At 38.1% G+C, this 12462-nt stretch overlaps 1 protein-coding gene across 2 annotated transcripts in view; it reads right to left on the bottom strand.

Annotated features, from left to right (window-relative positions):
• RYR2 (ryanodine receptor 2) overlaps positions 1 to 12462 on the bottom strand; it is a gene marked incomplete at its 5' end in the record, with an annotated part of 721806 nt that overhangs the window by 245775 nt on the left and 463569 nt on the right. The gene's annotated exons all lie outside the window — the stretch shown is intronic.

The following is a 12462-nucleotide window of genomic DNA, read 5'->3' as shown; positions in this document are numbered from 1 at the left end:
GTTTGTATCATCAATATATATTTAAATAAACGGTTGAATCATAGCATTACCAACCGGGAAGCAAGAACACATCCAGCTGGGTTCAAGGAAGTGTGAATGATGAGTTTCTAGCTAAAACTAAAAAAGCCACAGCTGTGTCTGCAGCTGTGCCAGCTCTTGATGCAGTAGTCAAGGAAAGTTGTCTTAAATACGTGCTCCCAAAGGAATCAAAGAAAAGGATTGGATAAATGCAATAGATCTGAGACAGCTTGAACTACATTTGCACAAACGGGAAAACCTAACATTCATTTGACATAAACTAGGGGATACCGAGGCAGAAACATCTCTGCTGATGCTACACGTTTTTCTTTCTAACCACTTTATATGTAGTTGGAGTTCCTACACTAAAAGTGAAGTTACTGGATACCTTAAAATATCTGTAGAGTAGATCTTTGGGTGTTTGTTATATTAATATCTGAACTTTTCTGTATGTCTGCTATATTTTCATCTAAAAAATCAAGTATTTAGTGTTGTGCGCAAAGATTTGTGTCTAAACTGTTCACTATGGCTATGTATACAATCATAGAATACCGTTTGGACAATAAATATGTGTTTTTCTTTTCCTGGAGATGGTATACTACTTAGCTTTTGAAAATCTGGTTTTCAAAAGATCATTAATGTATAGGAAAATATTCACAGTAGGTATTATTTCGAGAAAGAAAGATGGAACATATGGCTTATTTTTAAAGATGCAAAAACACCAGAAGGGGTTTTTTTAAATCAAAAAAGTTTCAGAATGGTGGGATTTTTCATGCTTTTTCCCTCTTTTTATGTCTCTCAATTTAATAATTTTTTTCAATGAATATGTATTTTATGATGACAACAAACGACAGCCTTCGTAAAAATAAAATATTCATTTAAGGAAATGGGATATACCTACATCTTTCTCGTATAGAAAGGTGGAAGAATGATGCGGATATAAAATGGTCCAAACAACATGTTCTTCCAGTTGCTGAAGTTCAAGTTCTCACTGCTAGTCTCGAGTGTGCAGTGAGCTTGGTACCAGAGATCTTGCTAATAAAATCACACTGGTACAGGAGTGCTGAAAAGTGATTTAGCAGTATGCATTAAGACACTTTTACCTATTCATTTCTTTATCCAACAGATGTTTATTGAGCAGCTACTGTGTGCCAGAAACAAGGAATACTAGGTCACTAACACAGACCCAGCTAAATGTTCTCATAGTCTAATACGGTGGGGAGACAAGTGAAGAAGTAATAAAATAACCTACTGACCCATCTAAAAAGAGGGAGTGCTAAGAGCTGAGGAAGAGTAGAGAGATGAAGTCGGGAAGATTTTGCAGAAGAGTCACCATCTAAGTAGAGGGCAGACAGGCAGTCCTGGGAAATGACTAAGAACAGGGACTTTGGAATCCAAGAGACCTGGATTCAAGTTTCAGCTCCACCACTTCTTGGCAAGTTACTTAAATTCCCTAAGCTTTAATCCTTTCTTCTGTAATATCTACCCACGAGGGTTATGGTTTTAAAAACAAGATCCTGTATGTATAGTGCTTAATATATACGCTCACTAAACTCAATTTTAAATGGGAAAAAAAAAGGTAAAGGAAACTAATAGGTGTAATAAGAGAATGGTTAATTATGATACATACACAAGATTAAATAGGTGTAGTCATTAAAAATCATGTTCAGGGCTCACCAAAATAAAACTATACAGGGAGGTAAAACATGGCAACATTTAAAAACTGGCGATTCCAGGTGAAGCGTACACAGGTGTACACTGCACTATTCTTGCACTTTTCTAAAAGGCTGACATTTCTCAAAATATGATATTGGTAAAACTACCACAAGTTATGCTTAAAATACTTTTATGCCTTAGGACAACATATTATATATAATATTAAGTTTAAAAAAGGTGGCAAAAAATTATTTTTACATCTCAAACCTTTAAATGGGAGAAAAACACATTAAAAGTCAAATTTCTCTCTGGGTAGTGGGAACATAATTTTTAACCATTTTCTTATACTCCTTTGTATTTTCCAAATGCTCAAAAAGAATATATTAATTTTATGAAAGACAAATAGATACACTTTTTCATTAGCTCATAGCAGTAGATGGTTTTTTCACTGCTTTAAGCGTTTTGGTCTCCTTTAAAGGAATTTATCTGTGAAAGTACATCCATAAGTAGAAATTATGCTTTTTTCTCTTTGTAATTTAAATGAAGTAGAACTTAATAAAAATTAAATTGTATTCTGACTTCAGAAGATGCAGTTTTAATAGCTGTTATGATAATAAAACAACAGATATTTCTAAAAACTACATTTTTAAAATTAGCATATCACAGCAGGAACAACTACATGGCAATGGTATCAAAGCAGATAGAGAGTGGAGGAAAAACTCCAGGTACTTTTCAGTGGCCACATGGGAAAGGGCCAGGCCTCAGTCACTTCCATTTGGCCAATGCCCTGCAAATAAATGTGCTGACAACAGATGAAATGCTTAACACACAAGGCTCCCTAACAGCAGCTAATTCCCTGAGTGTTCATCTCAGTGACCCTTAACGACCATTCATTGAGACCGGAATCATTATTGTCTTTTTCCAGTGATTTAAGTCCAATCTCGGCTTAAATCACAGCTAAGTGGCCAGAAAATAAACCCAGGTCTGCCAGATCTCAAGCTCCGTGCTTTAATTCAGGCCTGCAATCACCAAAGAGTAGAGATTTTAGGTTTCCTGGACCATATGGTCTCGGTGAAAACTACTCAAGCCTGTGTTACAGCGCAAAAGCAGCCACAGATAGTATGTAAACAAAGGAGCATGGCTGTGTTCCAATAAAACTTTACTCACAAAAACTGGTGGCAGGCTGGATGTGGCCCTCAGACCTTAGTTTGCCAACCCCTGCTCTAAGTTTTCAATATTCAAACATTGTGTATCAGGTCCCTCCATTTGGCAAATATCTAAAGAACACCGACCAGGTACCAACCGCTACTCTAGGCGCTGGAAATACAGCTGTGAACAGAACAAAAAGGAGTCCCTACCTTTCCGGAGCTTATCTTTATGTACAGAAGGCAGATAAAGAATAAATAAATAGTTACCAATATACATAACACAATGTCAGGAAATCATAAATGCTATCAGGACTGACGGAATGTTTTGCCATGAATACACGAGACAAGTTGATAAATGACCTCACTCTTAATCATTTCCTACAGCAAAACATGATAACTGAGGTTCAATTCTTTATTAGCTTGAGGTACGCTGAACGCAAAAGTATTCCAACCCAATGAAACAGACTTCCAGAAATTCACACACACACCCCGGCACAGGTGAAATGTTGGTCCTACCTTCCTGTCCTTTGTGTTCTCGATCTTCTATTCCAAATGCCTTAACTGACACCCTGCAAATAACAAAGTCTGATGTATCTAAGGGAAGTTTTCTTCCTGGCAGTGGGTCTTAAATTAGGACACAGGAGTCCAATTGGTTACTTGGGCCTGTGCCAGACCCGCCCTAGCTGTTTGTAAATCTGTTAAAACAGCAGCTACAGCTTATGGTTAAACTGCTTCCTCCAACAAAAGACAGATGGCTACAGCAAATTTTCACTTTCTCTGTTGAGAAGACTCTTCGCTCCTGGGCAGAGAGGGGTGTGCTGGGAGCATGCAAGTCCAACAAAAAGAACTGGCAGTCACAGGATGTGGCGCTGAGAGGCCGGCGTGAAAAGAAGATAAGGCAGATCACAAGCATACCAGCTTTTCCTAAGAATATACGATTTCAGATTTCAAATTTTCTAAACTACAGCTAGGAATCAACATTTATAAGCCAAACCAAATGGCCCAGAGCAGACAAAAATGGCCGATATTATACTAACATGTAAATTTGAGTAATTTGATCAGAAGGAAGGGTAACATTTACTGGTGGCGTACTAGGTGCCAGATAATATATAAGCACTTTCCCATTCATTATTATTATTATGCTTTTTTTTTTAATTTGGCCACATTGTGCGGCATGCAGGATCTTAGTTCCCCCATCAGGGATTGAACCCATGCCCCTTGTGGCGGAAGCACGGAGTCTTGACCACTGGACTGCCAGAGAAGACCTCCCACTTATTATTAAATATTAACCCCACTTTTCAAGATGAGGAAACAACTAAGATGTTAAATCATCTTGTCGAAGGTCCTACAGCTAGTTAAATGGGATGCTAAAAGTTGAATCAAGAATGCAGAGAAGGAGGGAAAAACAAAAACAAAACACACTTGCCTTAGATTTCTGGGCTCTTTAGACTTGCAAGGGGCATGAAAAGACCATTTCCAATTAGTGTTTTTTATTTTAAGGATATGAAAACAGAGGGGCTGGCCATCTGCCCAAGATCATATGGGAAGAATGATTTTCAGAATACGGTCTAGAACCCAGGACTTCAGACATGATATTTGTTGCTTCTGTTTCATGTTGGCTTCGAAAATGAATTAAGGAATTATGCTAAGTGAGGTCTTAGAGAACTTTCCATGATGGAAATGCATGTTTAGTGCATGGACTCTGTAACATCAATGCTGGCACAATAGGGACATTCCCAAACTTTCTTCCTGGCTCTTGGTTTATTTCAGATAAGCAAAGCAGTAGAACTTTTATGTTTGACCTTGAATATCATTTTAAAGCCATCACATTCTCTCCATCAGTCCAAATCCAGAAAAAAGAACGCTTAATATACACAGGGTTCTGACATCCTTTATTCTGATTCCTTAATCTTTTCAGTATAATTTAAACATTAAATCTTGCTGTTTGGCTCTATAGCATTCATAAGTAATAAGCCATTGGTGTTGTAAATAAGCCATTGGTGTTGTACATCTGTATTACCCCTAGTACCTGAAACATTCATTCACTATATGCAAAACTGCCAATTTGCGGATAGGCTAGTATATACACAAATTACCTCATTAACCGCCTACAAACTTTATTCATTCTCAAAATGGTCTGTAAGGTACAAATTTCCTCTGTTCATCAATGTATAAAATTTAACTGTCAATTAACGGATCAGTTTAGGCTAAGCAGTTTGAATTTCACTGAATTCCCCAATCATTTCACAATGAATTTCCCCAAACAACATGTTGTTTAGATTACACACACATAAGCTCAAAAGCTATATATTAAATAATAATAATCTGAAATTTAACACTAAATATGAAAAATCTCCTCACTGCTTGAAGTATTCCATGAATGTAGTACATATTTAAGTTTCATTCCTGCAAATACCCAGAGTGTTTCTAGGACAGCTTCCCTTTCTGATTCCAGAGAAAACTATGAGACTGATTATGCTGGTTTCCATCATCTTCCTACTCTTTAGAATTTGTCTACCGCTTTGTAACTGTCTTTATCTTCACTCAAAATATGTAGTGTCCCAACCCAATTCCCTGACTGTTTGAATTGCTCCACTGCAGTGAGTCATAATCCTAACTTCTTCCTTCCTTCAACAATAGTTTATTTTTAATTAGGGCGATTCCCAATAACGTTACTTTCCCGGGTCTGATACAAACCTGGGTCCCGGGTCTGATACAAACCTGGGTCCCAGGTCTGTACCAACAGCAAGTTGTACAGAATGTCACTAGTGACAGAATGGACAGCTGTTATATGATGGAGCCAGGAAGGTAGGTATTTGGGACAGTACAGACCCCACCTGATTTCACACCGTGTTGACAGCTACTCTTCTGGATGAGCCATACACGTCTGCCAAATAGTGCATATTTCAACTGAGGGTAAAAAGAATATTGTATTGTAAGTAGAGACTGACGGTTCTATATTCTGGTTTTTTCTTTCTTTTTTTAAAGGCAGCAAAATAAAATCAATAATGGAAAGTTATCCCTCTCTTTTTCCTTAGAGGTCTTTTCTGCCTAAAGCTATGCAGCTATTTCAATTACAAAAATATTCTTCTGGTTTTCTGCCAAGGAAAGGAAGTCCATGCAGTCTCAGCACCAGGAATTCAGTTTTGCTCACTGTCCTTTCAAGTGGCAGATACAGAATCAAAAGCATCCTTTCTGGATTTGATCATAATCATTACGGGTGTAGAACCCGAGGGCCCTGAGATCATCTTTACTTGCAGAAGAGCTGACAAGCTTGAAAAACCTCCAGTGTAATGAGACATTTACACAACGCAAGATACATCCCAGCGCCTACTCTGTAAAACACAGGTAACCTCCAGACAAAATAACTATTCTTTCACCATCTGGCAAGATGTTAAATGACTCTCTGCCTTGCTTTAAATAAAGGATATGATTAGTTCTTCAACTTACTGGTAACACTAAGCTCTTACATAAGAGTAAATTGAAAATGGTTCTAGGTGAGTATGGGGTATAAGCGCAGAGGGGTCGTGTATTAGTTTCCTCGGGTTGCCATAGCAAAATACCACAGATATTTTCTTTATTCATTCATCTATCCACAGACACTTAGGTTGTTTCCATATCTTGGCTATTGTGAGTAATCCTGCAATGAACATGGGAGTGCAGAGCTCTCCTTGAGATCCTAATTTCTATTCCTTCAGATCTATAGTCAGAAGTGGTTTTGCTGGAGCATATGGTAGTTATAGTTTTAATTTTTTGAGGAACCTCCCTACTGGTTTCCACAGTGGCTGCACCAAGTTACATTCCCACCAACAGTGCACCAGGGTTCCCTTTTCTCCACACCCTCACCAACATTTGTTACCTTCAGGTTTTTTTGACTAGAAATGTTCTTACAGGTGTGAGATGATATCTCGTGTTTCTGACTTGCCCTTCCCCGGTGATTAGTGATGGAGAGCACTTTACATATCTGTTCAGTTTCTTTGACCATTTTTAAAATGGGTTGTTTGTTTTTTGTTTGTTTGGTTTTGGTTTTGGTTTGTGCTACAGAGTTGCAGGGGTTCCTTATATATTTTGGATTACCCTTTATGAGATATATGATTTGCAAATATTTTCTCCCATGCCATAGGTTGCCTTTTCGTTGTGTTCATGGTTTCCTTTGTTGTGCAGAAAGGTTTTAGTTTAATTCCACGTGTCCATTTTTCCTTCCGTTGACTTTTCTTGTGGTTGAAAAAATCACTGCCAAGGTCATCGTCAAATAGCTTCTCCCCTATATTTTCTTCTTCGGGTTTTACAGTTTCAAGTCTAATGTTTAAGTTTTTAATCCATTTTGAGTTGATTTTTGTGTATAGTCCAAAATCATGTTGTGCACAGTCACAAAAACATTTTCTGTGTGGTTCAAAATTAGATAAGGGTCCAATTTCATTCTTTGCATATGAATATCCTATTATCCCAATGCCAGTTATGAAAGAGATGACACTATCCTCACTATGCATTTTTGTTATGCTTGTCAAAGATCAGTATATATGATAAATTTCATAGTGAAGTTTACCTCTCAATAAAGTTCAGTGATTGTCTCTGTAAAAGTATTGTACACCTTCTGTTAAAGTGATAACTAGTGATTACTGAAAACACCTGACGTGACTGTAAATGGTATCTTCTATTTAATTTAGTTTTCTAGGTTTTCTGTTAGTATAGAAATGCTACCTTGCTAAATGCTCCAGTTATTCCTAGTAATGTCTGTAGGTTCTATAGGGTTTTCTCTGCAAGTGATTAAATTATCTGCAAATAATTATAGATTGCTTTTCCTCTTATTCCAATTCTTAACATTTCCAATTTCTTTTTCTTGTCTATTACAAGTTTGAAAATCAATTTAGGACTAGAGCCTTTGTAGCACAAGAATAAACTAAAGTACTAAAAGAGTTTATAAATGCTCTATATTTAAATTCCTCTCACATCTACCTGTCTTTATATCTGTGCCATGCTTGATTTAGGATTTTTACCACCTTCATCATTTCTTCTTATTGCTACAGAGAACGTCAGCTTAGACATAAATATATTGGCTAGTAAAGCAATCAAAAGAACAATGTGGTAAAATATACAAAAATATATTTATTCTCTACTAGCCCTGTTCTTGTCCCCCACCTAACATGGTAAGAATCATCTCCACTGGGCTCCCAAGGAAGTATATCAAGGCATGCTCCATATAAAAATTATCATTTAAAAAAAAGCTTTAGTCTCAAATTTGATATGGAATAATCTCTGGCTTTGATAAGATGAACTAGACTCTGGATGAATGAGAAGAACCCCTTTCAGGTTCTTGCTATAGGGCATCATATCTCAATTGGCTAACAGGTCTCTGTGGGTAAAAGTTAGAGTATCTTCTATGTTACGGGCAACTTGATTTGTGATAAAATTAACTCCTGATTAGTTAACTGTGTATGGACTGGGGGAATACATCTAAAGATTCCTGATGAAGAGAAATGCTTGAGGTAGACCAGTTCGCAAGCATTAATTCCTCTTCTCTACCTTTCTGAGTAGACAGGCACTAAGGATACCCTTTGATAGTTTTGCTAGTCTGCAGATTCAGTTGAAACTAAAAATGTATTGGTCAATTTATTTGTTTTCCATTGCTGTTGAACAAACTACCACAAACTTATCAGTTTAAAATAATGCCCATTTATTATCTCCTAGTTCTATAGGTCAGAAGTCCAGGTATGGCATGACTGGGGTTCTCTGCTTAGCGGAGAATGAAATCAAGGTACTGGCTGGACTGTGTTCTCACCTGAGGCTCGGAATCCTCTTTGCAGCTCCTTGGTTGTTAAATGAATTCAGTTCTTTGTGGTTGTAGGACCGAGGTCTCCTTTTTCTCGCCAGCTATCAACCAGGGGCTGTTCTCAGATTTCCACCATGTGGCCCTCTCACACCACAACAGTTTGTTCCTTCCAGTCCAGGAGAAGATTTTATCTCACACTTTGGATCTCTGGGACTTCAAGAAGGAACCAATCTCTTTTAAGAGCTTCACCTGATTAGGTCAGGCCCATATGGTTAATCTCCACTTGATTAACTCAAAGTCAACTGGTTAGTAACCTAATCATGAGAGCTATACCCCGTCATACTCAGATTCTGCCCACACTCAAGAAGAGAGGGTTATACATGTCATGTCCACCAGGGATCAGGACTCCTAGAGGTTGCAGTCTTAAAATTCTGCCTACAACAGAGGGTACTGCCAGCTCTTTCCTTGGGCTCTCCCCGTTCTCGATCCTGAATGTTTGTCAGTACAATGGTAGGAAGAGATGAGGAAAAATTCACAGAAAACCTTACCAGGGACGGCATCTGCACTTGTCAGCACTATTCCTTTGTTGACATTACAGCCAGAGGACTCTTTGAAAAATGAAGATTCAATTAATTTGTTTGTTTTACTTAGAGATATTCTGAAGAGATTTTTTTTAAAAAATCAAACAGAAGGGAGAATCCTAAAAGAGAACCTGCCACATAGACGAAATAGCTTTTAAAGTCTGAGAACTCCACTCCAGCACTACACAATGCTCTTGATCTCGACCATGTAAGTTCTGGTCCTTTGAGGGGAGATGAGAGGCTAGCAGAGCTTGTTCTCCTACCAGAGACCAGTGTATCTCAGCAATTTTCTCTTTGTCCAGTTCACATATGAGCTTTAAGGTCAAGTCTGTGGTCACTGAGGGAAAGTGCAGTCCCTATACGGGAAAGAGATCTGTAGCTTTTTAGAAGAGCCCTGCCTGCATCTTTATGGAATAACCAGATCCTCGCCGGAACTAACTGTACGGCTGTATCTCGACCTGGATTTAACTGGATGACCCCATCAGTCTTTCAAAGATTTTTGTGCTTTTCCTTTTGATGTTATCTAGAAACAACTTATACTGGTCAAGACATCATTTCAGTTGTGTGAGCTGTACAAAAGGCAGAGACATCAAAATATGTTTAGCCATGTTGTCTACCAAGCTGATCAGATAGGATCTGCAGAGTGTGCGTGCATGCATATGTATATATTTTATATAGAGAAAATTTTCTATCCGTCTTACCACACAGTTCTTTCGATTGCTTTACTTATGACTGAGCTACCTCTGCAGCAACAAAAGGAAATTATGAAGATGTTAAAAAAATACCAAATCAAGCATGGCACAGACATAAAGACAAGCTAGGTATAAGAACAATTTGAAAATAGAGCACTTATGAAACCTCTTTAGTACTTCAGCAACAACAGTATATTCCTAAATGAATGGTTTCTCGAACATGCTCCTTTGAGTCATAGATATCCCCAGGGCTCACTTTCAGTGGTGGTGGGTGAGTTAGGGAGCTCAACTCAGGGCCTCACACTGTAGTTTTACCCAGAGCAGTTCCACTGTATTTTTTAAGAAGCTATGTAAAGTTAATAGGGAGGAATAGGAAAAATTCCACTCCCAAAAAGCGTTTGGAAGTCACAGGCATGGATAAACTCTGTAGTCCTTCTTATGGCAGAAAATGTGGAATTATGATTAACCCCTAAAAAATTAATAGTTAATGGTCATGGCTAAATAAAATTTATCATCTGCCTCAGAGACCAAAAGGATACATCCCAACACATCCAACAATAATCCAACTGATGGACCATAAAATTTTCAGACAGTTCATCAGAATGCTGTATTAACTCGATAACTGAGTTATCAGGATAAGTTTCAAGTCATTTTTAAAATTTTCAAAATTACGTGACGTGTAAAGTCAAAAAACAAAGTTGTTTGTATGACTGCGCCACTCAGACTCACCTCAGAGCCTAGTTAGCTCATCACTACAATGGTAACTGGTCTCTGTGACAGGGCTGTAGCACGAACATTATGTGCTTAAATAGTATGAACGGGCATTCTGCATTGTTTATAATTCTAACATCATTCTGTGAATCTACGTCATATAAATCAAACAAGTAAAACTCACATAGGCATTTCAAGAATTTAACTTCATGAGAAGAAACGTATCACATGCAAGCATTTTAAAATAACAACCAATTAAAAAAAATCTCAGGTCATATCCATAGTAGTGGACAGTATAGACAGATAACATAGAAAAAAGTCCTTCTCCCACCTTCCCTGTGATATGCTGACACTGCTAAAAGCAATACTACAGGAGGGGAGATAGGTGATGGAAGGTTAGAGGGCCAGTTTTGAAACCGAGCAGGACCCTTGGGGCTCCTGGGGCCAAAAGCCCTTCTGTGTCTTCCGTTTCTTGTTTGTAGGGAACAGACTCCAGCCTCCACAACCTTCCTTGAGTTCCAAAGGGCAGATTTGAACAGTTGCTAATCAGGGAAGGGAGGGGATGCAGAAACAAGGGAGGAACAGCCCAGTAACAATAGTGCAGCCCTGAGGCAGGGTCCTGGCTCTGCCTCAAGGGATACATATAACAATATCTTTAAACTCTTTATAGAACTAAACCCTCAACAAATGGAAGATGTCAGCATTCTTCATTCCAGATTAAAGGAACCAGAGAAGCTCTTCAAGAAGACCACCTCAGGTCAGATTAAAGGAACCACAGAAAATCATCAGATTACCTCAGACCAGATTAAAGGACTGCAGGCCCTGCACACACCCTAATCTTATCAGCAACCCCGTCCTTGAACCAATGCTATAAAACTCCTCACCAAATCCTCCCGGGTTGGGGCACACAGTTTTCGAGGGCAGGAGCCCACTGTGTCCCCCTTTGCCTGGCAAAGCACTAAAGCTATTCTTTTCTACTTCACCCCAAAACTCTGCTCTGAGATTTGATTTGGCACCGGTACACAGAGGCTGCGTTCTCAGCATCAGTTTCACCCGCCACCCAGCGATACAGGTACGCAAAATAGAAATTAAGTTATAAAAATGCAAAATTCCTATTATTTTCACAAACCTGTGTTTGAGAAATGATGGTCATACCTGCTCAAAAGCTTGTTGAATGAATAACTATAGAACTTAATGCAAATAATGAGCTGGCTAACTTTTTGAAGATTGGCAACAAGTTTACAGAGTATTAAAAGTATTTATTGGGGTATATCTTAAAATCCAAGACTATATATATATTCAAGTAATAGGATATATTCAAAGCCATTTTGAAAAGAACTGTTTGCTCATTTTGAAATGAGATATTTATAAAATATTTTGTTAGATATTATCTTGTTTATATGCTCTAGATTACCACTTTCAGTGATGATGTAAATGTTCTCTATCTCTGCTGTCAAATAGGGCACCATTAGCCATAGGACCCTACTGAGCACTTGAAATGTAGCAAGTGCCACTAAGAAACTCAATTTTTTAATCTATTTCACTTAAATTAATGTAAATTCAAGTAACCCCACGTGGCCAGTCTACTGGGAGTACAGCTCTAAAGAACACCTACCTTCTCATTTGCTTCATAAAGGGCTTTTGTCCTTTTCTTACAACCCTGTTCAAGGTCATCTCAGAGCCCCACAGACAGAGGTATTTTTTCCCTGCATTGTGCTTCCATAGAACTTTCTGCATTTCTTTATTTTAGAACTTATTCACTGAATAGAAATTATACAAGTGAGAACTTCCCCTGGTATTCTATCATCTGCATAAAGATAGGACAGCTTTGTCATCTCAGCATCCAGCAGAAGGCCTGATACTTGGTAGGTTCTCATTACATTTTT

The sequence above is a fragment of the Grampus griseus genome, assembly GCF_964374135.1.
Source record: "Grampus griseus genome assembly, chromosome: 16".
NCBI classification, from domain to species: Eukaryota; Metazoa; Chordata; class Mammalia; order Artiodactyla; family Delphinidae; genus Grampus; species Grampus griseus.
The sequence above is the reverse complement of the archived record's forward strand: the minus strand, read 5'-3'. Positions and strand labels throughout refer to the sequence as shown.